Source organism: Nyctibius grandis, chromosome 4, assembly GCF_013368605.1.
Source record: "Nyctibius grandis isolate bNycGra1 chromosome 4, bNycGra1.pri, whole genome shotgun sequence".
NCBI lineage: Eukaryota > Metazoa > Chordata > Aves > Nyctibiiformes > Nyctibiidae > Nyctibius > Nyctibius grandis.
In genome coordinates, this window is record NC_090661.1 from 60,403,608 (window position 1) to 60,431,407 (window position 27,800).

The 27,800-nt window shown below is 43.5% G+C and overlaps 1 protein-coding gene across 1 annotated transcript in view; it reads right to left on the minus strand.

Moving 5' to 3' along the window:
• The window catches only part of BEGAIN (brain enriched guanylate kinase associated), a 167,228-nt gene that overhangs the window by 100,008 nt on the left and 39,420 nt on the right, over nt 1-27,800 (minus strand). The gene's annotated exons all lie outside the window — the stretch shown is intronic.

Sequence of the window (27,800 nt, forward strand, 5' to 3'; positions counted from 1 at the left end):
CTAAAATTAGTGTGTCTCCTGTTGCACAGAATAATAGATACTGAACAACTTGTTCTCTTCTCTGTAAATTGAATTTAAATATAAATATGAAATGTAACAGCTTTTAGTTAAAATGGACAATCCCACTAATTCAGAAGGTGGAAACACATGGATAGCCCCACTAAAGACAAATAAAGGGCAGGCAGGTGAACCACCACAAGTGCTCGGGAGGTAGCACACATCCCAGGCATATTAGGATATGCTCCTAGCAGCACAAAGGGCCACCAGATCATCAGATTCTGGCAGTAGCAATGGGCCATAGGAGTGCTTTCCTGGGAGGATTTGATCTGCAGATTACCTGGTGCAGGTGGGCTGTGGGGGCTGATCCTAAGGGAAGGAAGCTCACTCCCAGCATTGCCTCCCTCTAGCATTTGCTGAGGACTGTCTGAAAAGTTCTTGAGAGATACCTCTAGGATTTGGGAAGGCTGTAGAAAGAAGTGCCTCCTCTTCTCTAAGCTAAAGAGACCCAGCTCCCTCAGCCTCTCCTCATAAGGGAGATGTTCCACTCCCTTAATCATCTTCGTGGCTCTGCGCTGGACTCTCTCTAGCAGTTCCCTGTCCTTCTTGAACTGAGGGGCCCAGAACTGGACACAATACTCCAGATGCGGCCTCACCAGGGCAGAGTAGAGGGGGAGGAGAACCTCTCTTGACCTGCTGACCACACCCCTTCTAATACACCCCAGGATGCCATTGGCCTTCTTGGCCACAAGGGCACACTGCTGGCTCATGGTCATCCTGTTGTCCACTAGGACCCCCAGGTCCCTTTCCCCTACGCTGGTCTCCAACAGGTCTGCCCCCAACTTGTACTGGTACATGGGGTTGTTCTTGCCCAGATGCAGGACTCTACACTTGCCCTTGTTATATTTCATTAAATTTCTCCCCGCCCAACTCTCCAGCCTGTCCAGGTCCCTCTGAATGGCTGCGCAGCCTTCCGGCGCGTCAGCCACTCCTCCCAGTTTTGTGTCATCAGCGAACTTGCTGACAGTGCACTCTAATCCCTCATCCAAGTCATTAATGAATATATTGAATAGAACTGGTCCCAGAACCGACCCTTGCGGAACTCCGCTAGACACAGACCTCCAACTGGACTCTGTCCCATTGACCACCACTCTCTGGCTTCTTTCCTTCAGCCAGTTCACAATCCACCTCACTACCCGATCATCCAGACCACACTTCCCCAGTTTAGCTGCGAGGATGCTGTGGGAGACCGTGTCAAACGCTTTACTGAAATCGAGATAGACCACATCCACAGCTTTACCATCATCTATCCACCGGGCTACGTCCTCATAAAAGGCTCTCAAGTTGGTTGAGCATGACTTCCCCTTGGTGAAGCCATGCTGAGTGCCCCTAATGATCCCCCTATCCTTGATGTGCCTAGAGACAGCACCAAGAACAAGTTGTTCCATCACCTTTCCGGGGATGGAGGTGAGGCTGACCGGTCTATAGTTCCCCGGGTCCTCCTTCTTGCCCTTTTTGAAGACTGGAGTGACATTCGCTTTCCTCCAGTCCTCAGGCACCTCTCCCGTTGCCCACGACTTAGCAAAGATGATGGAGAGTGGCCTAGCAATGACTTCCGCCAGCTCCCTCAGCACCCGCGGGTGCATCCCATCAGGGCCCATGGATTTATGGATGTCCAGATTGCTTAATTAGTCCCTCACCCAGCCCTCATCTACCAAGACAGATTCCTCCTCTATCCTGACTTCTTCTGAGGCCTCAGGGGTCCGGGGCTCCTCAGGACAGCCTCCAACAGTATAGACAGAGGCAAAGAAGGCATTCAGTAACTCCGCCTTCTTTTTATCCTCTGTCTCCAGGACCCCCACCTCATTCATCAGTGGGCCTACATTGCCTCTAGTGTTGGCTTTACCTGCAATGTATTTGAAGAAGCCCTTTCTGTTGTCCTTGACCTCTCTTGCAAGGTTTAATTCCAAGGAGGCCTTAGCTTTCCTAGTTGCCTCCCTACATCCTCCGACAACAGACTTATATTCCTCCCAAGTGGCCAGCCCCTCCTTCCACGATCTGTACACCCTCTTCTTCCACTTGAGTTTGCCCAGCAGTTCCCTGTTCAACCATGCAGGTCTCCTGGTACCCTTCCTTGACTTCCTACCTGTTGGGATGCTCTGATCTTGAGCTCGGAAGAAGCAGTCCTTGAATGCTAACCAACTATCTTGGGCCCCCTTACCTTCTAGTACCCTGTCCCATGGGATTTCCCCTAGCAATTGCTTGAAAAGGCCCCACGACAACCAGGCCCTGTAATTGTGAGACTGCTCTCAGCTGCCTGTAGAAGGCCTCATCACCCTCCTCATCCTGATCTGGTGGCCTGTAATAGACACCCACAACAGTATCACCCCTGCCAGCCTGCCCCTTAATTCGCACCCACAAACTCTCAACTCGCTCCTGATCCGCCCCTGGACAGAACTCAATACATTCTAGCTGCTCACTCACATAAAGAGCAACTCCACCACCTCTCCTTACTGGCCTGTCTTTCCTGAACAGGACATAGCCATCCATGACCACCTTCCAGTCATGCGAAACTCCACCACCTCTCCTTACTGGCCTGTCTTTCCTGAACAGGACATAGCCATCCATGACCACCTTCCAGTCATGTGAGGCGTCCCACAAAGTCTCTGTAATTGCCACTAGATCATAGCCCCCCGACCGAACACGGATTTCCAACTCCTCCTGTTTATTCCCCATGCTGCGTGCATTGGTTTACAGGCATTTCAGGGAGCGAGCTGAGCACACCGATTTGACCCCAGGGGGATGGGAGGCCTCCTGGTCTACCTCAATACTAGAGCGTTGCCCCAGTGGTGCAAGCCCAGCTACTACCCCATCCCCCTTCACATCTAGTTTAAAGCTCTCCGAATGAGCCCTGCTAATTCCTGTCCCAGAACCCTTTCGCCCCTACGACATAAACCTTTCCCAGGTATTACGGTCACGCCTGTTGTCTTATAAAACCAGGCATTATCAAAGAACCCAAAGCCCTCCCTGTAGCACCAGTCTCGTAGCCAGGCATTAATAGAGAGAATCCTGCTATTCGATCCCACGTCATCACCTGAAAATGGAAGGAGGGAGGAGAAAACAACTTGTGCCCCAGACTCTTTCACCAACCGTCCTAGGGCCTTGTAGTCTTTCTTCATCCCCCTCAGACTACGGGATGCAGATTCTTCCCCACCTGTCTGGAAGATCAGCAGGGGGTAGTAGTCTGTGGCCTTCACCAGGTTGGGGAGTTGCCTGGTGATATCCCTGATTCGGGCTCCAGGCAGGCTGCAGACCTCCCTGTGATGGGGGTCAGCTCTGCATATTGGGCCCTCAGATCCCTTTAGGAAGGAGTCTCCAACCACTAAAACTCTTCTCTTCTTCCTTGTGGAGGAGGTAGCTATACGCCTGTCAGGTTTTTCTGACTGTGGTGGGACCTCTGATATAGGTTGCCTCTCCACCACATCCCCATTGGACCGGCTGTATTCCACTAGGGCTTCATATCTATTGCTCAGAGGCACCTGTGGAGGCAAGGTAGGCAAGGAGGGCACTCGCCTTTTGCCACGGCCATAGACTTGCCTCCACTCACTCCTCTCCCCTAGGTTATCGTTTTCCACCTGAGAGGGGCAGAGTACAGGGGTCCCTCGATCCTGGGAGCTCTCCGGCAGGTGCTCCCATTTTTGTTGCAGGGAGGGCAGAGCCTGGCTCCACCAATCTATCTCCATTTCAGCCTCCCTAGTGCTCCTAAGCCTTTCTACTTCGGCTTGAAGCCTTTCAACCTGGCTTTGCAGCTGTGCCGCTCGGCCGAGCAGATCATCTACTTGCTCACAGCGCACACAGCCCCCTGACACCACAGAGACGCTGTAGCATTCCCTGCAGCCTGCAACCTGCACCATCGCCTCCTTCCATGGGAGCTCTGTCTGGGTTCCCACATCCATTTTGGTCTTCTTCCACCGGGTAGATACCATTGTTCTTTCACTGAGCTGGGAAATACCTGTTGGTGCCACCCCGGGTTCACAGCTCCTTGGCACCTTCCTCGCCTTGTGCACTGGGAAGGAGTCAGCGCCCTCCCCAACGAGCTGCAAACGGCTGCGGCCTCTCCCGCCCTGGGACACACCCAGTCACAGCTAAGTCTCCCTCTCCCTTCTGGCCAGGGACTAGTCCCTGCCCTCCAGGAGGCTTTTTATCACCCGATCACAGGGGGTGGAGCGTTTAAATCGCTTAAATCGCCCGCGGTGCCTCCGCGGTTCCTCCGGCTACACCCCCTCCTCTCCTGATTCGTTGCCGGGAACCTCCGGGTCCGGGTCCGGGGTCGGAAGCAGCTCGGGGCTGATGCTCGCGGGGCTGATGTTCGCAGCTCGGGGCTGATGCTCGCGGGGGGCTCAGGGGGGGCCCAGAGTACGAAAAAAACGCCCGGTTAAGCCCGATGTCGCCCTCGCCCCCGCACTAACCTCAAGTCGCTGCCGCCGCTTTCGCTGTTGCCGCCGCTGTCAGATGGGGTAGGGGGATGAGGCAGCTAGAAAAATTACTTGGGAATAAATGAGGTTTAACAAGGAATTTCCAGGTAGTTGATGTGTTTGGTGAATTTGGAGATTGACACTTTCTTTTTCTTCTCCTTTGTCCTTCTGCTAGTGTTGGTTTAAGTCAGTTATATCCACTGATTTGTGAGATTTGTTTCTGTGAAAAAGGAATTGCAGAAATCCAACTCGGGGAAATGTAATGACAACCTGTAAGAGCAACTTAACACCTCATATGGGTGAGGTTAGAGGGGACTGAGCAGGTCAGGATAGGATGCTGGGGAGAAGAGGCTGACCAAGAGTTGTGTGAGGTGAAGAAACAGCGAAAGTGCTCTATCTTGAAGACTGACTGCTTCTATTTGAACTCTGGGTGTTTGCTGTTGTCACTAAAGCAGTTTCATAATTTCAATAAAGATTAGGTAGTTATTGTCGTATTTTTTTAACAAGGGCTTGCTGATTGCTATGGTTGGCACCCTGCTTCCCGTGTTCTCCAAATGAACGATGTAAATGTTTGTTTACTACTCCTGACTTCAGAGTGCCTTTACCACCACAGTAACAATGCAAAGAGGTTTTTAAATGCATCCTTTCTCCTGGTAAGGATGAGAACAGTGAGCTAAAGACACCCGGGCTCAAAGCCCAGTGTCAGAGCCAGGGTGGGAGCTAAGAGCTTCCTGCCCCTGAATTCTCCGTGCAAGGCTGATGTGCCCCTTTCCCTGGATGTCCATGGTTTTGCCATGCTTTGCAGGCAGGCCTGGGGAGGTGGCAGTGAAATGAAAAGGATTTCATCAGAAATCATTCCTCTGAAATGGCAGCATGTTCCCTGCATAACAAGGCCATATGGTCCCCCAGAAGAGAAAAATCCCTCCCGTGGTTTAAACTAAGGTGCTTCCAAGGAAGAAGCCTGGTCTATGGCAGAAACGCGTGTGTTATAAGTGTCAAATCACTGGAAGATTTGTATTTTGCTATGTTGTTTGTACATGGGCTACAACTATTTATCGTTCAAGTAATACATCATGGCTGGGGAGCGGATAATGGGAGTCTGAGATTTATTTATTTTTTTACTACCTTGCAGATACTTTTTGTGTGACTTAATCCCTCCCAGTTCTAAGGAAAAGCTTTGATCTTCTCATGTATTCTCATGGGCTGCACAAAATAATCTCAAAGAAGTTTTTGGTGTTGTGACATTCTGTGTTAATGTTGAGTTTTCTGCCTTTGTTGGTCAAGTCCTCCGGGGCAGTTTCAAAATTCTGGCAGTGGATGTCTCTACTTGTTTGCTCTGAGTGGTCCCATTGACTGCTCGACTCAGATACACAACTTTCCTTCCCATTGGTGTCTGTGATTTTTTTTTTCCTTTTTGTCCAGGCTGCTCTCTGATCTTCATTATGGCTTGTTATTAACAGCACAATCTGTCCTCTGGCAGGTGTTTTTATAGTGCTACAAAGAAGTAACCATCTTTCCTCTTGTAGGCTGAATCCAGCACTGGGGTGTTCACAGACTGAAAATGTTGTTCAACTTTGGTGGGGAAACAGCATTTTTGAGAGGTCACAGAGTGAACAGGAATCTTCATTAAGCAAAATTCAAACTGAAGACTTATTTCAGGCTGCTTTGGAGGCGATGTGCTGGCTGGGGTTATGGGATCTTGAGCAAGTATTTTTAAGATTTCCTCACAATAGTAAATCAATATGGGTTACTGTAAGATCTCTTTAGGAAGAGATTGAAGTTTCTGGCTTTCCAAATAGGTGCGCCTTATAAACTGAAATTTGTATGAAAAACTTATAATGAGATGAGGGTAAGAAGGCACAGTGATGTACAGGCTAGTTACACTATTTAGGAAGACCTGTTGCTTAGGCAGTGCATCCTGTTCAGCATGTTTAATCACTTTCTACTTTGTGCAGGCTGCCTTATAGCCCTGAGTTGGTTCTTGCCTGTACCTGTGGGTAATGGGATGAAAGCAAAGGGCTCTGAGGGGTTCTTGAACTTGAAGAAACATCGTGTACTACAAGTAAAAATCTGCAGCATGAGGTACTGAAAAACTGTGCCTGGAACCACACCATTCACATCCCTGTTGTAAAATATGACTGTCATCTATTAGTATTAATGGCAGTGCCTTAGCAGTGTTAGCAGAGGTGATTGGAAAACATGCCTGTGTTAATATGAAGAATGCCACTGTTCGGTTCCAAGCAAAAACCAATTTTATACAAATGCGTGCCATACATCAATTAATTCTCTCTCTAGCTCTGAGCTGTAGTTAATACATATTTGCAGCATACCTGTTAATGCAACATTTAGACACTTTCAAATTTGGTGCTGAGAAGTGTTTGATGTTTAACTAATTGGAGAAAATACAGACTATCCACTTTCATAAATGAAAGAGCAAAAAGTTAATCAGAGTAACCACATTATTCTGAATTCTTAGATCAACTAAGTTAAAATGAAGTTCCACACTAAGATTAATTATGCTCTGTGCTTCCTGTTGAGTAATTACGTACAATAAAAATCATTCTGTACAATTCAGTACAAGCTGCCACTTCAGCGAGTATTTAGTGGTGTGTAATGGGCCAAGATACGCAGTCTGGTGTGTTTTAAACAAGAGACTTCCACAAGTCTGTTCCATGTAGTCTCTGAGGAAGGACTTCTGCATGGTCAAGGGATATGTGGGGCCTGGCTTACCCAGCTCACTGGGAGCAGTGATATAACAAATGTGCCCAGCACCAGTGTTTTTCTGGCAGCTGGAAAAGCACTTCCTCCTGGGCAGTGGTTCTCAAATCGAGGGTTTTTTTTCCTCTCCCATGTAAGCACATCCTGAGGAAGTGAGTATGCTTAGGGACTGGGAAGCATGATGGAAACAGACTGGGAGAGATGGTGGTGTCAGGAATGGGATAGGAGGGTTGTGAGGCACTGTGGTGAGCGGGAGCAAGGGGAAATTTTGACTTTCAGAAGCTTCTTGGGCATTAACTGTTGTGGCCATTTCCCATCCTTGGTTGGCATAGAGGGACAGAGAGTAGGGTGCTCTCTAAACTGTGTGTCTGGAACAGCCCCCTCTCTGAGGCTCCAAGTTTGTTCCTGTCATCTGTTCTCTACTCTCTTGCTTTTCTCTAAAGTTGCTCAGATCTAGTCCCCAGATGAGAAAGGAGGCCTCAAATAGGGTCAAATAATACATCCCATTATACTGGACAAATGCTCAGGCCCATGCTCCATCTAGTTATCTTAAGCACCTTGTTTCCCATAACTGCAGTTGTAGGGGCACTCCCTTGATATTTTTCTTCAAGGGACAGGTATTGGATCAAGAACAGATTCATAAAGATTTTTCTAAATATTTCTAAACTTATCACCCTTTAATTACTTAGCGTAAGATGGACAAAAGTGTCATCAAGCACTGGAACAGGCTGCCCAGGAAAGTGGTTGATTCAGCATCCCTGGAGGTATTTAAAAGACATGTCAATGTGGCACTTAGGGACATGGTTTAGTGGTGGACTTGGCAGTGTTAGGTTTACAGTCAGACTCAATCTTAAGGGTCTTTTCCAACCTAAATGATTCTATGAAAATAAGATACACAGGCATTTACCCCCCTCCTTTTGGTTTCCTATTGTCCTCGAAAAGATTTTTCTGAGCCCTCTGAGACCATTCCTTTCCTTCATTGAATTCATTCCAATTACAAACACTCTCTTGGGACCAGCCAAGTTCTTTGTTTGTGGAGAACTCCTGCTATGAGAGAGTGCTGCCCAAAGTATTCAACTGACCTTCCCACTACGTTTTGCTTTGACTCTACTCTGAACAACAACTGCGTGGTGGTTTTGGCTAGCAAACCAATGGCCAAATAATGAACTGCTTTCCCTGCACATCTCTTCAGTTACTGTGATGCTCAGTGATGAGTGCAATACAATAGTCCTGCCAGAATATGTCCAAACAGACTGCACTCAATTGTGTTATAACTTTGTATAATTGCTTTTGTTAAGCAACCCATATTCTGATGTCTCGAGTGATTAAAACTTTTTAATAGGTGTTTTAGTATTTACTTACCAGGTTTATACTCTGGTTCTCAGCTATATTCTTGCACTGTATTGACTTCAATAGGGCTCTAGTTACATTGCCAGTGTCGGAATTCTGGCTCTTCATCTTTACAATGACGAGAAGGAACTTCAACAGGTAAAACAGTGCATCATATTTCATGCATGAGCATAAGGATACACAGAAATCTAGCATTGGTATGTGCAGATGTGGAATCAGTCACCTAGCTGACCACACCTACAAGCACATATATGATGTGTTTATCTACATATGAAAAGTGAGTGTGTGCATGCATGTCTGCCTACCTCTACTCACAACTTAGAATTTCTGAAGGAAAATAGGGAACTTACCACAGTCATTTCTGGAAAGAAACACTTTGTCTCTTTTTGGTAAGTGCCTTTTTCTTTAAATGAAATAGAGTTGCAAGAACACATAATTATAACTGATTGAGCTTGATGTTTATCAGAAATTACTCTGCTGGATAGCATCTTTTGGCAGGGGGTGGGAGGGGCGTGGGGAGGTAAATACTTACGTCCTTAAATTGAACCATGCAAAAGAAGTGAAATACATTCGTGGTTGATACAGATGTTGTCCTTCAAACTCCAATTCCTTCCAATGGGAATTAATTCCAGTGTACAAAGGACCTGGACTGGGGGGTATGTAGAATTATGGGCAATGGGTGCAAGCTGGAACACAGGAGGTTCCACATAAATATGAGGAAAAACTTCTTTATGGTGAGGGTAACTGAATACTGGAACAGGCTGCCCAGAGAGGTTGTGGAGTCTCCTTCACTGGAGACATTCAAAACCCGCCTGGACGCATTCCTGTGTGATATGGTCTAGGCAATCCTGCTCCGGCAGGGGGATTGGACTAGATGATCTTTCGAGGTCCCTTCCAATCCCTAACATTCTGTGATTCTGTGATTCTGTGATTATTCAAGGTACGGCCTCACCAGTGCTATTTCTGATACAAGCCAGGATGCTGTTGGCCTTCTTGGCCACCTGGGCACATTGCTGACTCATATTCAGCCAGCTAGTGACCAACACTGCCCAGATGTTGTGGATGCCCCCTCCCTGGAAGTGTTCAAGGCCAGGTTGGATGGGGCTTTGAGCAACCTGGTCTAGTGGAAAGGCATCACCCCCAGGTCCTTTTCTGCTGGGCAGCTTTCCAGTCACTCTTCCCCAAGCCTGTATCTTTGCATGGGGTTGTTGTGCCCCAAGTGAAGCACCTGACACTCAGCCTTGTTGAACCTCATACAGTTGGCCTCAGCCCATCGATCCAGCATGCCGAGATCCCTCTGCAGAGCCTTCCTACCCTCCAGCAGATCAACACTCCTGCCCAACCTGGTGTCGTCTGCAAACTTACTGAGGGTGCACTGGATCCCCTGGTCCAGATCATTGATAAAGATATTATTTCATATCATGCGATCCCAGTGCAGGTGGTTCTTCCATCGCATGATACAGGTAGTTGCTGGGATCTAACTATGCAGACATTGATGGGAACACTACTGGAATGGGTTAAGAAAAAAATTCCTGTATGCTTGTCTTTTCAGTGCCTTTAAGAGAGTCTGGTGGCTGCGTAGTGAAAGGTTGGACATCCCTACTTTTTCAGTTAATGTAGAATTTCTTCACTGAACTCAAAATGAATACACTGGACTAAGGAGGAGGCATATCTGTAGCATGCAGTAGATTATACAGTTTTGTTCTCGTGCTTTAGTATCAGCACTGGTGTGACTTCAGGAATTGTCAAGACAGTATTTCTCCCGATTGTGTGCTTTTTTAGCCAACCCTTCTCAGTGCAGCTGCAAAGTACATTCATTCTCATTCCAGTCTTGTCTCCTTCGGTATCTTTTTAATTGGATGCATGACACTTTCTCTGCTAGAGCAAAATGCCACAAGCAGGCAAGGTGCTCACTTGTGAAGAAAAGCAGCCTGATCTGCAAATCATTTTCTTCAACTCCACATAGATTTCCACCCTCCTCCCCCTGCTTCTCTCAGTTGGAAAAATAAGACTTACTGTTAGCATTGTGGAGTGCCAGCAGCTCTGGCTTAGTGTTATTTTTAGGAAGAACTTTTAGAAGTGCATTTTAGAAAGACTCCAGTAGCAGTTAAAAATGGATGTGTGTATAAGCACATGTGCGTATTTACAATGTACCCAAGCCTGATGCTTGAATAGATGAAAAGTTGGGATCGTTTCTCTCTTGGAAATCACAAGAAGGTAGGAGTGTCCCTCTGGGAGCCACAGATAAGGAAGGAAGGTGAGTGTCTTAGAAAGCAGACATGAAAGCTGCCACTACAGAAAGGGGACCTGGAGTGCAGGGTTCCCATTGCTGAACCCTGGGTCTGGGTGCTCTCATGGGCTGTCTGATGGCTGTGAGTTTGGAACTGTCACCCATAAGCTTTTAGATGCTGGGCTAGGGGAGCTGCAGTTGCTGAGCTTATTCATGTAAATAAGTAAGTGCTGAATGTTTTGTTTTAAATTGCATGCTTAAAATGTCTATTTGTTCCCATTTGAATATACTCCATTCAAACTTGCCAAGATTTATGTTCTAAAATGGGAACTGATGTCCCATTCTTTACAATCACTGTATTAGCACTCAAACAGTCTTGCTACCCAGCTGGAGTGTCCTTTCAACAATCAGAGCACCTAAATATGGGAGATCCATATCAAGAATGCAGTTTACAATGCAGAACTTAAAGTCCAAACAGTACTTTTGAGAGAGGCAAAAGGTACAAATATTAAAAAAAGTCATAGTAAAATGTACTGTTTCTTTCCAAGTCAGAGTGTGTAACTTCAAATGTGAAGAACTACGTAGAAAGTACTGCAATACCGTACTTATCGAATGAAGACTGAAGTAACTCATGAGCTTTTAATGACATAGCATCAAATAACAAATGTTAACTCATTATGCAATGACTCTTCTGCAGATCTGAATCTTCCTCTGGTATAGTAATAATTAATAAACTCCCATGTCCTACCTGCACCTGCTATATTTGAATTAGATGATAACCACTTTATGGAGGTGCCTCATAGTTTTCTGTATGCTTAATTTGTATTGTCCTTTTAGTCCGGGAAAGAGCTTTCCATCATCCTCATTTTACAGGTGAAAACTGAGGCCTGAAAATGTTAAAGATTCATACAGTCATTTGAATCCTGAATCTCCTCTGAGATGTTTGCAGTATCTATTTGTGTTTTGGTTGTTTGAGAGGTAAAGTAAGTATATTAAACTTATCTGTTTCAAGAATTTTCTTGTAAAGATGTTTCCAGCTTGCATACAAAGTTTCCTCTTACTGAACAGCCCCCTTGGTTTCTTTAACCTTGGCCTTTCGGGTCTGTAAGGAGGAGTCCGTGCGATGTACCCTACAACATCTGCAGCTTTCTGCCAACAGCCGTTGCTGCACTCCCACTCCTCCTGCCTGGGCACAGCATGTGTTACTGTTAGTGGCTGGGCAGCAAAAATGCCTCAGGTTTTCCCACATGTCAGAAGACTGTGTTTGCTTTGTTACATCCTTCTAAATGCCTCTTCTGTGCAAGAAGAAAAGAATCCAAAAGTCTCTTTGATTGATATCTCAATTTGTCTTTTGATTTCTCTTGCTGCCAGTTTCACCTAACTTCTGTCACTGATAATTTGCTTTTAAAGGTAATGGATAAGCTTCCAAACCATCCATCTTCTCCTTTAACCACAACTTCTTTCAGTGCATTAATGACTGAAAAGTTACATTTTCATTTAATGTGAATTTGCAAAGAAACCTTTAAGTAAAGTCAGCTTTAATATTCTGACATTGCTGAAGCTGTTAGAAGAATAAATCAAAAGAAAATTCTCCTGCTGCTCCCTGCACAAAATGGGGAAAAGCATAGGACAGAGACCCCGATACTGAGATGCTACACAACAGCAATTACCATAAGCTGAAACGGGCATAGAAATGGTAGTTAGAGTTGGGCTTCTCTCTCTGAAGCTGAGAGATGTCAGGAAGAGGCAGGCAAAAACCCACTATTGAAACTGAAGTCATGTTAATTGCCTTCATCTCATGCTATGTTGTTTATTATTATTGGTTGACCTTTTTTCATGCGTAGGAAAACATCAGTATAAATCAAAGACCTTACTTGTAGTAACAGTGTTGATCTGACAACTCTTATTTAGCTCTTACAACTGCTGCTAGTAGTACTTTGCCTGCAAGACTGTATGCAGTGATGCTTATCAAGTATCCCTAAGTGATGTTAAGAGCCCATATCTATGCAATGAGTAGCACTGGTTTTGTGGGGATTATTTATACTTGGGGTCAAAGTTAAGGAAAAGTCTGAGTATCTGGATCCTTCCTCACAAGGGGTCTATGCTACCATGCTATTGAGAAGAAATAGTGATGGGGAGAAAAACAGTCACAAATGAGTTTTGAAATAATTTGTGAAACAGGGAAGAAGCAAGCAGTGCCATGAGTGTTTTGATTTGGCTGAGGGATGGTCTGCTTTGGAACTTGTCCCTGCTTCTTTGCTGAATGAAACTACTCAGTTCAGAAACAGTTATTCTGCTCCTGGAGCAAGAACTCTGTTTTCTTCCTCTATGTTCTCTGACCTCTTTATCTTAAGGAAAATAACTTCCAGACCCTTGGAGAAGTCATGTAACTGTTCCCAGTCTCTCCTTTAAGGAGGCAATAATGCTTGCAGGAGCCACAGAGGGTTTCTGAGGCTTGGTTGATATCTAGAAGTGCAAATGTTCCTGTGTTGGCCAAACAAACCTACACAGTGCAGAGGCAGAAAGTAATGATTTCAGATTTCTCTCTCTGTGCTGTGCTTCTGCGCTTCATTCAAGGAAGGGTAGGCAAAAAAGGCATGCTTTATATTTCCTATACATTACAACTCCAATACAACATTTACAATTTTAATGCTTTGAATGCTGATCTAGTGTTTTTTGTTTTTTTTTATGTGACTGATATTCAAGTACTTTAATGATTACTTGCATCACTCTCATCATGCAGGTAAAAAATGTATCTACCTTTACAGTGCAGATAATGCTGTACAGCTGATGAGGCTCCAGAATCATTAGTAGCTTGACCTTCCTGTCTGATTCACACTTATGAATCTAATAAATAATCGCATGTGGAAGAGTCAATAGAGAAATAATGTAGCACACTTCTTTTAGTACCTAATTCAGCAGAATAAACCATGAGAAGCATTTTAGTAATTTACTATAGTAAGAGCTCTCAGCAGCTTCTGTATTTCAGCTGTTTGGTGCTTCAGCATGAAGATAATTATTATCTTGGTAATTAGCTATATTGTTATTTAACAGTCCCCAGACAATATTCTATTTTTTGAAGGAACAGGCCTTTCCTTCTATATCTTCCTCCCCTATTACAAAAAATGTTTATCTATGAATCTTTCCCCTTGCCAATTTATTTTCTGTTTACTACTTTCTCCAAAAAGATCCCAGTTATTGAAAGACAGCTTCTGTTTAGTAGCTTTATTGATGGAGCCATAGGAGACTCCCTCTTCTTGCGTCTCTCTGGTAAAGCCACAGGAAGCACTTCTGAACAAGCAGGGCTGGCAAGGGAGCGCAGGTGAGGGCAGAGCAGCAGTCAGCAGCGTTGTGGACTGAGACCATAGAACTGTCCTCTAAAACCTGGATTTCTCCTCACCTGGTCCTCTAGGGAAATAGGTAAAGTGAGAAGGTTGGTGAAATGTACTAGCATTGAGGGGAACAGCGAATAGTCTCTTAATAGTGAATAGTCTCTTAAGTTTGATGGTGAAAATGAATCTTTGTTAGAGTTGCATGAACTTAGGCAGCGAGTGTTCAACTGTTCCTGGAGTAACAACGGTGAAAAACAACAGTCTAAGGCTAGAAATCAAGATGAGAAAGAATGAGTTACTTCTTGGGGGGACTTGAGCTTTGGTAGCTTAAATAAGTGACTAATCATAGAATCATAGAATCATAGAATCATAGAATGTTAGGGGTTGGAAGGGAACTCTGGAGATCATTGAGTCCAACCCCCCTGCCAGAGCAGGACCAATCTAGGGTAGGTTACACAGGAACGCATCCAGATGGGTCTTGAAAGTCTCCAGAGGAGGAGACTCCACAATCTCTCTGGGGAGCCTGTTCCAGTGCTTTGTAACCCTTAGAGTAAAGAAGTTCTTCCTCATGTTGTGGTTGAACTTCCTGTGCTCTAGCTTGCATCCGTTGCCCCTTGTCCTATCGCAGGGCACAAGTGAAAAGAGGTTGCCCCTTTCCTCTTGACACCCAGCCCTCATATATTTATACACATTAATCAGATCCCCTCTCAGTCTTCTCTTCTCCAGACTAAAAAGCCCCAGGTCTCTCAACCTTTCCTCGTAAGGCAGGTGTTCCAGTCCCTCAATCATCCTTGTAGCCCTCCGTTGGACTCTCTGCAATAGATCTCTGTCCTTCTTGAACTGGAGAGCCCAGAACTGAACGCAATACTCCAGGTGAGATCTCACCAGGGTAGAGTAGAGGGGAAGGAGGACCTCCCTCGATCTGCTGGACACACTCTTCTTAATGTACCCCAGGACTAATCTTCCAAAAGTTGCTGGAATGAGAAACGTCTGGAGAAGACATTCTGCAGACCCAAGTTACTATTTGGGGAAGGGGTGAAGCCGTTGATGGAGCACAAGGAGAATGCCACCAGAAGGTGAAGGGGTGGCAAACACCTGAGGAAAAGACACAGGACAAGGGAGAGGTGGGGAAAAAGGCTGGAGACCTTTAAATTTGAGTGTAGGTGGTTATGGCCTCAATAAAAAGACACTTCCCTCAGTGTCACCCTTGCTTTCAAAGTGATTTTTATTCCTCCTGTTTAAGAGGAACAGACTGTCGTCTCTCTCTTTTTGTGTCTCACATCACTCCCTCTGTGGTACTATTTCTCACAGACTTAGCAGGAAACAGCTTGTTTGCATATACCTCTTATAATAAACAACATAGCTTCTAGTTTATTTGATGCCTCCAGATTTTTCTGCTTTCTGGGTACTGACCTTGTTGCAGTTGTCCTTTCAAACAACTTCAGTTCTAAGAAGCCAAGCTTTTCTCTCTAACTTTTTGACTGTACAGAAGATGGTCTGTCTGTTTTGTTTTGGTTGTTTTTTTTTTTAAATTCAGTTAGTGACTCAAACTCTACAAAGTACCATTCCTGCTCCTCACCAGCTGGTGGTCCATATGCCGCTGCATCTCTTGTAAATACAAGTTTGAAGTCATGCTCACAGATCAGACTTTTGGTGGTTAATATGGCAATACGTTAAAATGTCGAAAGATGCAGAATGAGTGAGTCAGGGGGGGAAAAACCCACAACAGTATTCTGCACATTTATAAAACTTTCCTTCTAAGGGGCTCCCAGTGGTCTGCAGACATCAGGGGATTTTTGCAAGTCTGACAGGGTTAGCACAGGCCTGGGATTTGGGATCCACAGCATCTTGAGAGAAGCATCTGTGAGAGGCAGTGGCTTCCAGCTTCTCAATGTTGTCTACCAACATGTTTAAGCTCTAAATTAGGAACAAAAAAATACAGTCTGGCACATTGCCCATGAAAGATTGCCAGCTTCTAGCTGAAACTCTTCATTACTCTGGAAAGGGTAGAAAGTGTTCCCCTGAGGAGATGGAAGTTTGTGACGTATACAGCACTCAAAAAAAACAAATCAAAAAGGACAAAAAAAAAATAAAATCCTTTGACCCTTGACAGTGTTTCAGAGAGAATCCTAATACCTGTGGCTGTAACCCATATCTGTAGAGCAAGACTGTCAGATCCTTCAAACCTTTAGACCTCAGTCCATGTTTTCAACTCATGGCAGCACCCTCACCACCTGCATTTCAAGCAGATGTACAATCTCTGACCTGTCTTCCTCTCTCCATTGCATAATTGCCCTTAATTGCAGCAACCAGGGCATGTCTGCAAGCCAATGCCCTAATTTCTAGCGCTGAAGAAAATAGTCAGGGTAAGAATAGAAAATGCAACTAATGGCTTTCTGTAAAAGAGCTGCCACTAATAAAAGGATAACAGTTTTTATTGATTTTACTGATTCTGCTGTTAATAAGAATGTCTTCTGGCACTGTGAAAGTTGTAGTTAGCTAGTCTCCAGTTCACTGGCTCGTAGCAAAGGTATAAGGAAACAAGTTCTAAGTGGATTTGGAAAACCTTCAATAGTTTAGTAGCTTTGTGCCATGAATCCGTGCTGTAGGTGTATGCCAGTTATGGTTCAAATTAATGCAGACTTGTAGCAGGTAACATTCTAGATATGAGTGACAAGAGTATCATGTGAGTGCTTAGTTCTTCACGTGAATGTAAAAAAGTATAAATAAAGTTGCCTTTCAGATAAAAGAATATGCTGCTTTCTCGAGTCTCTTTCTGATTCCATTGATCTCTCTGCAAAATCAGTTGTTTTCAGCTTCTGTGTGGTCTATGCGGACCAATATGTAATGTAAGTAATCTATGCATAATGAGGTTGATAACACTCAAAAAGGAGTTGTAGTTCTTGGAAAAATTGGCGTCCTCCAAAGATGCAGTAATGGATTCATTCAGTTACTTAGAATTCAGCATGCAGCAGTATCTATGTCTATTTATATCTTAAGATGCTTTCCCAATGTTGTTTATATAGAGATGATGAATAAGGAGATGGGACGGTCTACAAACCCAGGCTGGCAATTTAATCAGAACTGTCTGCTCTGCGTGTCATGGTAGAATCGTAGAATCATTTAGGTTGGAAAAGACCTTTAAGATCGTCGAGTCCAACCATTAACCTAACACTGCCAAGTCCACCATTAAACCATGTCCATAAGCAGCACATCTACACATCTTTTAAATACCTCCAGGGATGGTGACTCCACCACTTCCCTGGGCAGCTCGTTCCAATAATTAGTAGTTCAGTGCTATACGAAACTTAAGATGAATGTCCTGATAAACTTTGTTTTACTGGGCGATAGGATTTGGACAGGTCTTCAAGGGATGGAGATGAGAATACAAAGCAACTGCAAAGCCTTAGCAGAGAAGTCCAGTCCAAATTGTATTACTGGCAAAGTATTCATTAGAATTTTACTATCAAAACTGTAACAGAAACTTTCCACATTCCTTGAATCCAAGTGATGTGTAGCTGTTGTGGCTTATTTGCTACATTTTCCTAGAATATAATAAAAGTTGTTTTCCACAGTGGACCATGGGAGGGTTTTCACTGCATTAAAAAAAAATGCTTTTAGATGAGAACAAATATGTTCTTCAAAGCAAAGTATATTAAGCAGAACTGGCTAGATTAGCACTGTTTCTCTCAAATGGCTCCAAGTGCACTGTGTGCTGGAATTAATGGGACATCTCTCTCAGAGTGTTTTTTTTCTTTTACATTTAGATGATATTCAGTCCTGGTTTGTAAAGAAAACCTTCCAGAAGCTCACAACATGTGAAACCTGTCAGTTCTAGCAACTGAATCTACTGAGGCTTTGTCAAATTAGAAAGCATAACATAGTTAAAGGAAAGCAAGTTGAAGTCTACAGTTACTGTAAAAATCTGCATCAGCAGCTTTGTCAAGGTGGAGAAAAAAAAATGTTCCTGCTGTCAGAAGTTACTTGTTATCTAGACCTATTTGCATCATATACAGTAGACAAGACAGCTTTACTGTTCTAAATTGACATTTGTTAGCAGACTACCTGTTTAGTGCTATAATTTCAAGTGCTTTTAATTTCTAAGAAAAAAATTTTCATGACTTTTAGGTTGTGATTTCTCTCATAGACCGAGAAGGAGGGAAGGAGTGGGGAGGGGGAAGTTGTTTTGTTAACAAGCAGTATAGGTCAGCTAAATTTGGCCCAAAGAAACTCATGTCAGTCTTCTCTATCTGTGACTCATTTCTTCCTTCTCCTGCCCATATGCTCTGTTGCCAGAGCTACCTCTTGAGTTATACAAAGGGCTAATTAACCTTCCTCATGGAAAAGCCAAGACCTGAATTTGGTCATTCCTTCACATGGGACTGGGAGGACTGTGTATCTCCTAGAGCTTTCCTGCTCTTGGTTCCTCCAGCAGTGAAACATTTTAATAAAGAACATTTAATACAAAGACAAGATGTAAACTGGCTGCATCTTGTGAAGAAATAAAACAGGACCAAAGAAATATGAAAACATTCTTCAGGAGACTCCACAACTGGCAATGTCATTTTAGCAAGGGATCTCTGGCACCTACCACAGCAGTTCCAGTTGCAGGGCAAGGTGACTGCTTCACCTTCCACAAGTGGGGAAAATAGAAGCAAAGTGAATAATGGGACTTTCTATCAGCCCTCTTTACACTCCACCTTCTCCCCACCTCCCCTCCCCAAGCTTGCCAGGTATCTGTGTGCTCCAGAACAAAGTCTGGCATTAACTGGGTTATGCTAGACTACATTTCAAAGTGTGGGCTGAAAATCTCAGGAGCCTGACTCTCATGTCCATGGCACTTGATGGCATTGGTATAGCCAGGAAGATTTTGCTCTTCCTAAAGGTTTGTGAGGGGTCAGAAATGAAGTGGAACTGCTGAAGCTGAAATTTGGCAGGGTCAAATGTGGGCTGAGAAACCAGGTGCTTCCCTGCATGGCTCTGCCAGGCACTGTGCTTGCAAGGCTCAAGAAGATGGCAGAGTGGGGGTACTAGGGCTAGCTGCTGTGCAGATTTGGACAAAAATAAGCCAGGCCAGTCATGCACCCCTTTTAGCAATAGCCTGTCTATGAATTCAGCACTGGAAAGGCATAGAACCGAAGGCCTATTTGGACTTGTGTACTAACTTCTTGCTCTGTTTTTTTGAGTAGGACAATCAAATTTTCCTGTGTGTTGAGCTATGGTATTGCTTTCAAAGTAATTTACTTAAATATCATTGCTGCTGTGTCTTTCACCACTCTACTTGCATTGCTTTGGGCTAGTTTGCTGGGTTTCTCATTTTTAACCAACCTTCCGAGTATTTGACTCGCTTGATCTTTCACTCTTTAATTGTTGGTCTCTCATCAATCTAAATCAGAATGCAAATGCAAATAAAAATGTCATTGCTATTCACAAGCTGAGAGACAAAACTAAGCACACAATTTATTTTCAATTCAAATAGAACTCTTCCAGTGCTGTAGATTGTATGCAGTTTAAAAATCTTATTTCCCTATAGAAAGCAGCACTTTCCCCATCATGAAGGATATGCCTCTGTCCGTGAATGTACTTTGTTACTTGTTCCCCACTGAGTTGTTAACAATATTGAGTAGAGCTGCAAAACATTTATTTTTCAGCTACTCATGGATCTGCATTAAGTCTTGGAATGTATTTGGTACATGGCAGTCTGGACTGTTTCTGATTAACTCCCTAGAAATACTACTTCCTTGTTACAGGATAGAGGTAGGATTCATACAAAGAGGAAATAATGTCTCAAAGGTCAAGTGACCCCACAGTTACAAACTTAGTTAAATATGTGTGTGCAAAATCATTTGCCATGCATTTAGTGCTACTTAAATGTCATTTCAAGCACCTACATCTGTAGAACTTCTTGGCAGTAAGACCAATTATACAGATATATAGACAATTTCTTTTTCTGTCTGTAGACTACTCTGTACAGGTGAAGCATTGAAAACTCTGTTAATTTGTGCAGTACCTTGGTTAAGCCAGCATCCCTGAGTTAAATAGCAGCACAAAGATTTAATGATTTTTAAACAGAAATGCACAGAAAAGAGGAGTGCTGATTGCTTTTCTCTTCAAATTGCCTACTGCAAGAATGAGCTCTTGGGGGATGGTGAGGGAAAAGATAATGTTGCCATTCATTGCTGGGAATTCCAGTATAGCCCTTGGAAGGCCTTAAAAAATAGAGCAGATCCTTAAACTGATCCTCTTGTCTAAATGGCAGTTACAACTAATAGAAACATAAAATGAGCTCATTTGTTTGACTTTTGCACAGAAACTTCAAAGTTAAGGCCCTTTGCTCTGACACGGATATGAAACTTGGTCTTGTTGAACAGAGAGCACCAATTTGGAGCTGTTGAGTCATGAGAACTTCTCGTGAACATGGGGGTCTTTGTGGCACAACAGGGGCTCCCTGAAGAGCTCAGTGGCTTCCAGAAAAAGCTTGAAGCTCCTCTTTTCTTCTAGAACACCTTCCTCGTCTTCCTCCTCATTCTTTTAAAGATGAGCAAAATCAAGGTGAGGTGGTCAAAATCTGCATATTGCTCTGAGCAGCAGAAATGGCATTTGTATAGTCATGATGTCCTCGTATGTCACAAAAGTCAGTCAACTACTGCTTTGCCAACAATATTCCTCTCAAATACTGGTTGCCCTTCTAGATGCAAGCCTGTTGCATGAGGCGTGCGTATGTTCTCTTGCACACAATTTCTCAGTTATGGTATTGCTGAGACGGTGACAGTTGGACAAGCTCAAGATGAAAGTTAGATTTCTCAATGCTTTTCAGCGCTTTGCAAATGCATGTATGAAGCAAGTCATGCTCTAAGAGGCAATATAACTGCACATGACAGGGAGGCCGTTTTTATCCCAGTATAAACACTACTACAAACCAAGCAATGAGCAGTGTCTCTGTGCACTGTTCAATGAGATGGATCTTGTTACTCCTGGAAGAATTGAATAACAGGAGTTGTGCAGTTCACGTGAGTGGTAGGGTGGTGACACACATCAGAGAAATCCTGCAAGGAGCTACAGGTACTTATGATCTTGCTATCCCGCTTGAGGGCTCTGCAAATTATACAACCCTGAAATTCATGAATTCCAAAAAGCATTATTACAGCTCACTATCTACTGCCTATTTTCCAGCACATTGTACTTCATGCTAAGCTGGCTCTAGGTCACCACTAAAACATTAAGACAGTTCAGCTCCTTCAATTTTTTAATGTAAAAACCTTAACAGTTTTGATATATTTCGGATGCTTTTGAATTTTAAAGAACATTGAATTGAATGTGGTGATACAGAGTTTTTATCTGAATGCATTCTAAAGTCACTTGTGTATAAATCAAGAATTGATTGGTAAATTAAATTGCCTAAGCCATGCCAGCAGCATCAGAACTGGCAATTGCAAAAGCCTGTAACAAATTGTTGCAGACAAGCTATCTCCTTCCTTTCATCAGTCTCTGCGCTGTAGCAGCAGCAAGCATTCAAATTGTACTTGATTTCACCACAGAACACACTGAAGTGCGGTTCAGAGCACACTCAAGTGTGGTTCACAAACTATTCTGCCCTTGAACCATCTGGGGTTTGGCGCTTGGAACCTCTTATACTCTTCAGCTTATAAGATTGTTTTGTTACTGCTGCAGTCGTTGCCACTCTTTGCTTTGTAAGTCTCTGCTTTCACTGTTCAGCACACATCACTCGATAGCTTTGGTCAGAGTGCTTATATAAACTGAAGTCTAGTTGCTGTTAGCAATAGAGGGGATGTAGAGAGCATCCAGTTTTCCCACCTTTGAATTTTCTGACCATCAAGCACCATTGCATCTTCAGGCGAAAAAATCCAACAAAAACCCAACAAAAAAACCCTTGTTCTGGAAGCTCTGCTCTCTGTCCTACAAAGTTTTTTGAACTAATCACAAAGTATAAGAAATTGACCTTTTTTTTTTTTTGCTTTTCTTAAATATTTGTCCAAAAGGCCTTCTCCTTTTTTTTTTTTTCCGGAGCAGCTTATAGTATTGCTCAGTGATGCACTTTGCCTTGCAAGAAAGGGGTAGGCAGAGCATTATTTGTAGGCTTGGTGTCACCTAGGTCCAGCCTCTTCCCCATGACTCACGGCAGCTCCCGGTTGATGGCATGGCTCATCTCCTCCTACCTACTTCCTCGGTCTCTTCAGATGTTTGCTCAGCTCCCACTTGTCCCTGCAGGCCACTTTACACAGCTATACCTGCTTTCATTCAACTAGAATCTATTCTGTCCTCTTTCTGTTGTGTTTGTTGTTTGCTGGACACTTTTACTCTGCTCAATATCTGCCTAGAGCTAAAAGATATTATAACTCAATGCTTGTTACAGCAGGTGACTGGAGATAATTCCTTCCATACTGGCATCACTGTCTTTTAGATCATTCTTCCAAGTAGCAGATGGCAGTTCAGGGCACAGGACTGTGGGACAACATAACAGTAACCCCTCTGCTTCAGTTAAGTACCGCTAATTCGACTGACTAGAACAGGTAACAGTAATAGTGGAAATGAAGTGGGATGGACTTCAGTACAAGCTACACAAACATACTGTGCCACTGGGAACATTAATAAAATTCTCAGAGGTGCTAGTATAGGTACATCAGCATGGCTTTGTGCCCAAATTGATCCTAGTTCCAGGGCTATAGTTCTCCTGGTGTCTGTGAATATATCCTTGTGTGTCCATTGCTCCCATTGTTATGGTTGACAACCACGAAACTTAAAGCTAAGTGTAGTCTCTTGTGGGGGAGAGGCATGTGGTTTAGCTGTGTTGCAGTCACACCTTGGATAGCAGTGTGAGCAAACCAGGCATGCTGAAAACAGCACTGCAGGGCTGTCACTGCTACTGGGACTGCCTGGGAGATGAAAATATCTTGCAAAGCAGACAAAAATGAAAACCTGCTTTACCTGTTTGAATATAAGTAGGCAGCTCTCTTTTCCTTTTCCTTTTTTCCCTCCCTCTTTCAAAATGGACCCAACGTACACTCAGCTAGGTGACTTTTCTATCATAACCTCTAATGACCCCAAACTCATGACCTTTTCACTCCAGCATTTCCCTGTGCTCTATTCCTTCTGAGCTTGCCTTGTGCCATCTCTTTGCCTGTGTCCTCAGCTGGGGTTTGACATCCCAGCATCAGCTAGAACCTGCAGACACTGCTGAGCAGATACTGGAGATGCTGCTTGCACAGCCCTGCTGCTGTCCCCTGGCATTGGGACCACGCATAAAGACAAGACCTAGGGTAAAGTAAACCATGTTTGTTGGTAAACTTTTTGGAAGGAAATCCCCTCCTTGTGTTCAAGTAACTGTGGTAAAATTAATGTAGACACAGGCTGAAAGGGGGAACAAGGACAAGGTGAGGATGGCAGGAAATTGCAGTGTGTTCATTAGCATATGAAGAGGGCTAAATTTATACCAAGTGCAAGGAAGGCAGCATGATCTAGTGAGCATTTAGGAAGGTATTTACATTTTCACTAAACCTCTGCAGAAGCTTTTCCCTAGGACTGCACGTGCCTCTGACGTTCCTTTTGAAGAGGCTGATATTCCTTCCTTACTGCAGATGAACTCAAACATTCTTGAGAAAAGTCCAAGTCTGAAAATTCAAGAGACTTGGATTGAGCTGCTGACTTACTACCAGCTGTGTGAGCAAAACAAATCACTTTGCTTTCATAAGCTCTGGAACAAGGACTACAAGGAAATGAAGATGTTGCCTCACAGGTTCCTTGAGACATGGATCACTTTTATCAGAGATTTCTGGATGATTAGTAAAGCACCAGAACTGATGCTACCAAAAAAAAGTAATCCTCAATTCCGGAACACCGCGATTACACTGCAATCTAGAAAGTAAGTCAGTGTCCTTACAGGCACTAATTATGTGAGCCTGGCAGTTGATGGTGCTGATGATGTGTCCTGTTTTATGTATTTCTAGATACACAGTTCAGCCTATTGTGGATCTTGAAAGCTTAGAACTAAGAATATTGATTTATAGAGTTTCTGAATTGTCACTGAAATTTTAGGAGTGTATTTAAAAAAGAAAAAGCTTTTATTGAACAATATCTGTCACCTTAACTGGCATTTCCTGTGGAGGGAAAGACTCTTCAGTGTAAGAAACACTGAGAATCTGGTCAATACTTGTGTACAAAAATATGTCTGGAGGTCTTTCATGTCAAACCTCACAACACTTTAACTTGAAATGTTGAACATTATAATCTGTATTTCAAGCAGAATTAAATGGAAACAAAGAAAAAGCTACCAGGTGTTGCAGTGGAACTGATCTTTCGTTGCACATCTAGCCATGCTATGGATTAAATCTGACTTGAAGGAGCAGTTTCCAGAGTACTTGCAATTTTGTGTGCCAGACACCACAGATCTGCAAGGCCTCAGACTTGGAAGGCATGTGCTCCTCTTAAATATATGCATCGAAGATAGCACACTGCTAAGAGTCAAAATAAGATAGTGTAGGTATATTTGAAATTTACTTTAATTAACTAAGATTGTCAGTCCTTGTTTATAGACATGCAAAAGAACCAGATCAAAAAACCTCTGTTTAAAAGGTTGTAGTCAAAAGTGATTAATGTTTAAAGTGACTGTGTAACCATACACAGCCAACCTACATAAGTGCAGACCCTCAAGAGGTTTGTGATTAGTAGTTAGCCTTACTTCCTGCCTAATATATTGGTACCTTGAGATGTTATAAACACTATGTACTGCTAAGAATTTTTCACAGTGTGAAGACTTCATTGCAGTAACTGATTCTTCTAGTCAAAGTTTTAGCACAAAATATCGTGTTTCCACTTCTAGAGGAAGTCATCCCTGTGTCAGGCTAAATACTGATAACCTCCCACCTCTGCTTCCTACTGCTCCTTCCACCTGTACTGCTGTCACGGCAAGCCCTGCTGAAAAGGACAGGACTTGACAGTGCAGGTCACAGTGGCTCCTTGGTCTGCAAGGGGAATTATTACTGCATTACGTGAGATGAATTACATCTTTCCAGCTAGATTCTGACTGAAGGAATATAACACCGAGAGGTGTATTAGTTCGCTGCACTATTGCTTGTTCTGCCCTGGCTCAGTGAATTCGGGGCTGAATAAAGCATGAGTCATCAGTGGATCAGTTTTGTAGGTTCCTGCACTTGCCCCTCTATCTGAATGAGCCTGGCCACCCAGTCCTTGGGGGTGCCCCAGATGCACTGTGTTGGAGAACGTGCAAAGCTCACTCAGAGACTTCCAGAGCTGCTGCCTTAAAATATTTGTCTCCGTGGGCTCCCAAGGACTCTCAGTGTGGAGCAGCTCCTCTGAGAAGTGTGATTCTCTGCACCTGTTCTTCATATTTAAAAGACTTTCTTATCTTGAAGTACACTGTGGAATGCAAACCTGGATTTCTCTAACCCTGAGGGTTTTCAACCTCGCTGCATAGGTTGTCCTGTGGGTATCCACCTTGCTCCTCATCTCCTGTTTCTCCAATCAGGGTTTGGTTTGTTTCCTTTTTGCTAATTCCAGACCCCCTTTTCCTCCCTCTTTTGCAGGAGCCTCATACCCTCTATGGACCCCAGCTCCACAGCTAGTGTGAGCTCACCCTCTAGTTCTCAGGCCAGCACCCTCCCAGGACACAGCCTCAGCTGGTTGCAGAAAGAGAGTGGGGAAGGAGCTGGACCCAGGGGACGGGGCAGAACAAATTCAAGTATGAGGGAATGGCTTTCCCTGTGATGTTACACTGGTTTCTACATGTGGCAAAAAATACCTCTTTCCTCCTGGCCTGCTCTTTTCCCTCTTGTTTCTTTCCTCCTTCCCCTGGCTTCAGGCTATCTCTTTTCATGGCCTCTCTGAAGCCACTGTGCTTAAAAGACAAGGTAATCTGTTTTTTATCTGGGCGCTAGACTTGGACAGGTTTAGGAAAAATCTACTTTTCTCACATCTGTGTGTTCACAGAGTATTTAAAATAATAACTGCAGAATCAATTAGTGTTTCCTTAAACTGCTGAGGGTTCTGTCAGTTTGCATCCAAGATGATGACTATAGACAGGGAGCCTGGAAAAGTTCAGGACGGAGCAGCTCAACTTCTGCGCTGGGTCCTGCCGGAGTTCCCCCAGCCCGGTTCGCTGCTCCGCTTGTGAGTGCAGGGAGCCCTTGCACTGCCTTGCACCAGCTCGGGTGATGGGGACAAACGTCCATCAGAAGCAAATTTTACACGCAAGAAGTGTAAACAGAAAACTTCATTAACAAATTCCTGAAACAGCCTGACCCTTCTCTTGTTGGAGTTAATAGCTAAACTCCCACTTCCTTCGGTGGGGCAATATGGGCTTTTCCATCTACATAGTGCTCAGGGAGTAGTGAGGTAAGGACTGCTGCATGCCTGACAGCTGCAAAACTAGGGTGCTAGGAAAATGGAGCTTTATGGTTGTTTACTCTTGTCATAGCAAATTCTTTCTTTTTCAATACATCCCTGAGCTCATTCTCCTGGGCTCTGCAGCCCGTTACTGCAAATGTGGCAAGAGCCTAACTACTAAAAGCAGAGGCCAAGGCATGCTCAGGAAAATATTACAAGTATTGTATTGGTTTATGCACACCTGCCTATCAAGCAAATATGTAAATATATATTTGCTTGCATCTTTTAAGAGAGTAATTCATGACATGAGTGTGCATATATCATAAGTGATCTTGTTTGGAATTTCTGCTAAACACAGGATCACATACTGAGGGGCTTTCTCAGTCATTACTCAGGAAAAACTCACAGCTTTAATGTTATAGTGCTCATATACATGTAAATCCGTAATACATGGCATAGGATTTTTCTTTCAGCTCAAAAGTTATAATACTTTCATCGTAATGAGATACTACAAAAAATGTACAACTGAAGCACTTTACAAATAAATTCTATTCAAAACTTTCAGACATGCATCTTCAAGTCCACTGTAAGAGACTTAACCTCCTCCTTCTGAAATGGAAAACAGGATTTTGTTTCCAGCCCAGAATTCATTAAACAGTCAAATCTCTGTTCTTTACATTTGCCACTTCTTCCCCAGTTATTTCCAGAATTTTAGAACTTTTTTGCATTTCTAATAACTCAGGATAGCCATTCCAAACTCGAGGAATCTAAAAAGTTGTGCTTGGACAATAGTTGTCACTAACCAAACTGAGTCACCAGGTTCGGAGAAGGAATTTGGGCTTGTCCAATAAAACCAAATAAGAGCATGGCCAATGTTTTGGGTTATTAAAATAAGATCCATAAACTATTTAAAGGGTAGTAAAAAGTTCAGCTTTTACCTATCACTTTGATAATACCTGGGGATTCTATTAATAGACAGGATTTTTTTTTAAATTTATTTTTCAAAAAGCGCTAGAATGCTTTCTTCTTTCTTTTTCTTTCTTAACAACATACACAAAAGCAATATCCCCCAAAGCAGACTTGCACTCTGACATGAGATGGAAAACTTATGTTTATAAAAGCCATCTCCTTTTGCTTAAAGCAGAGAGATGTGCTGAGAAACTGGTACAGTATGACAACATTTTAAACACAGAGGAGACAAGATTTATCTGGCTGGTATACAATATAAAGCAAAAATCGAACATCAATTTTACATCAATGTTATATTGAAACAAACCACAGTAATTAGATGCTTTGAAGTCAAGCCTATATTTTCTTCAGCTTTTTCATGAATTATTG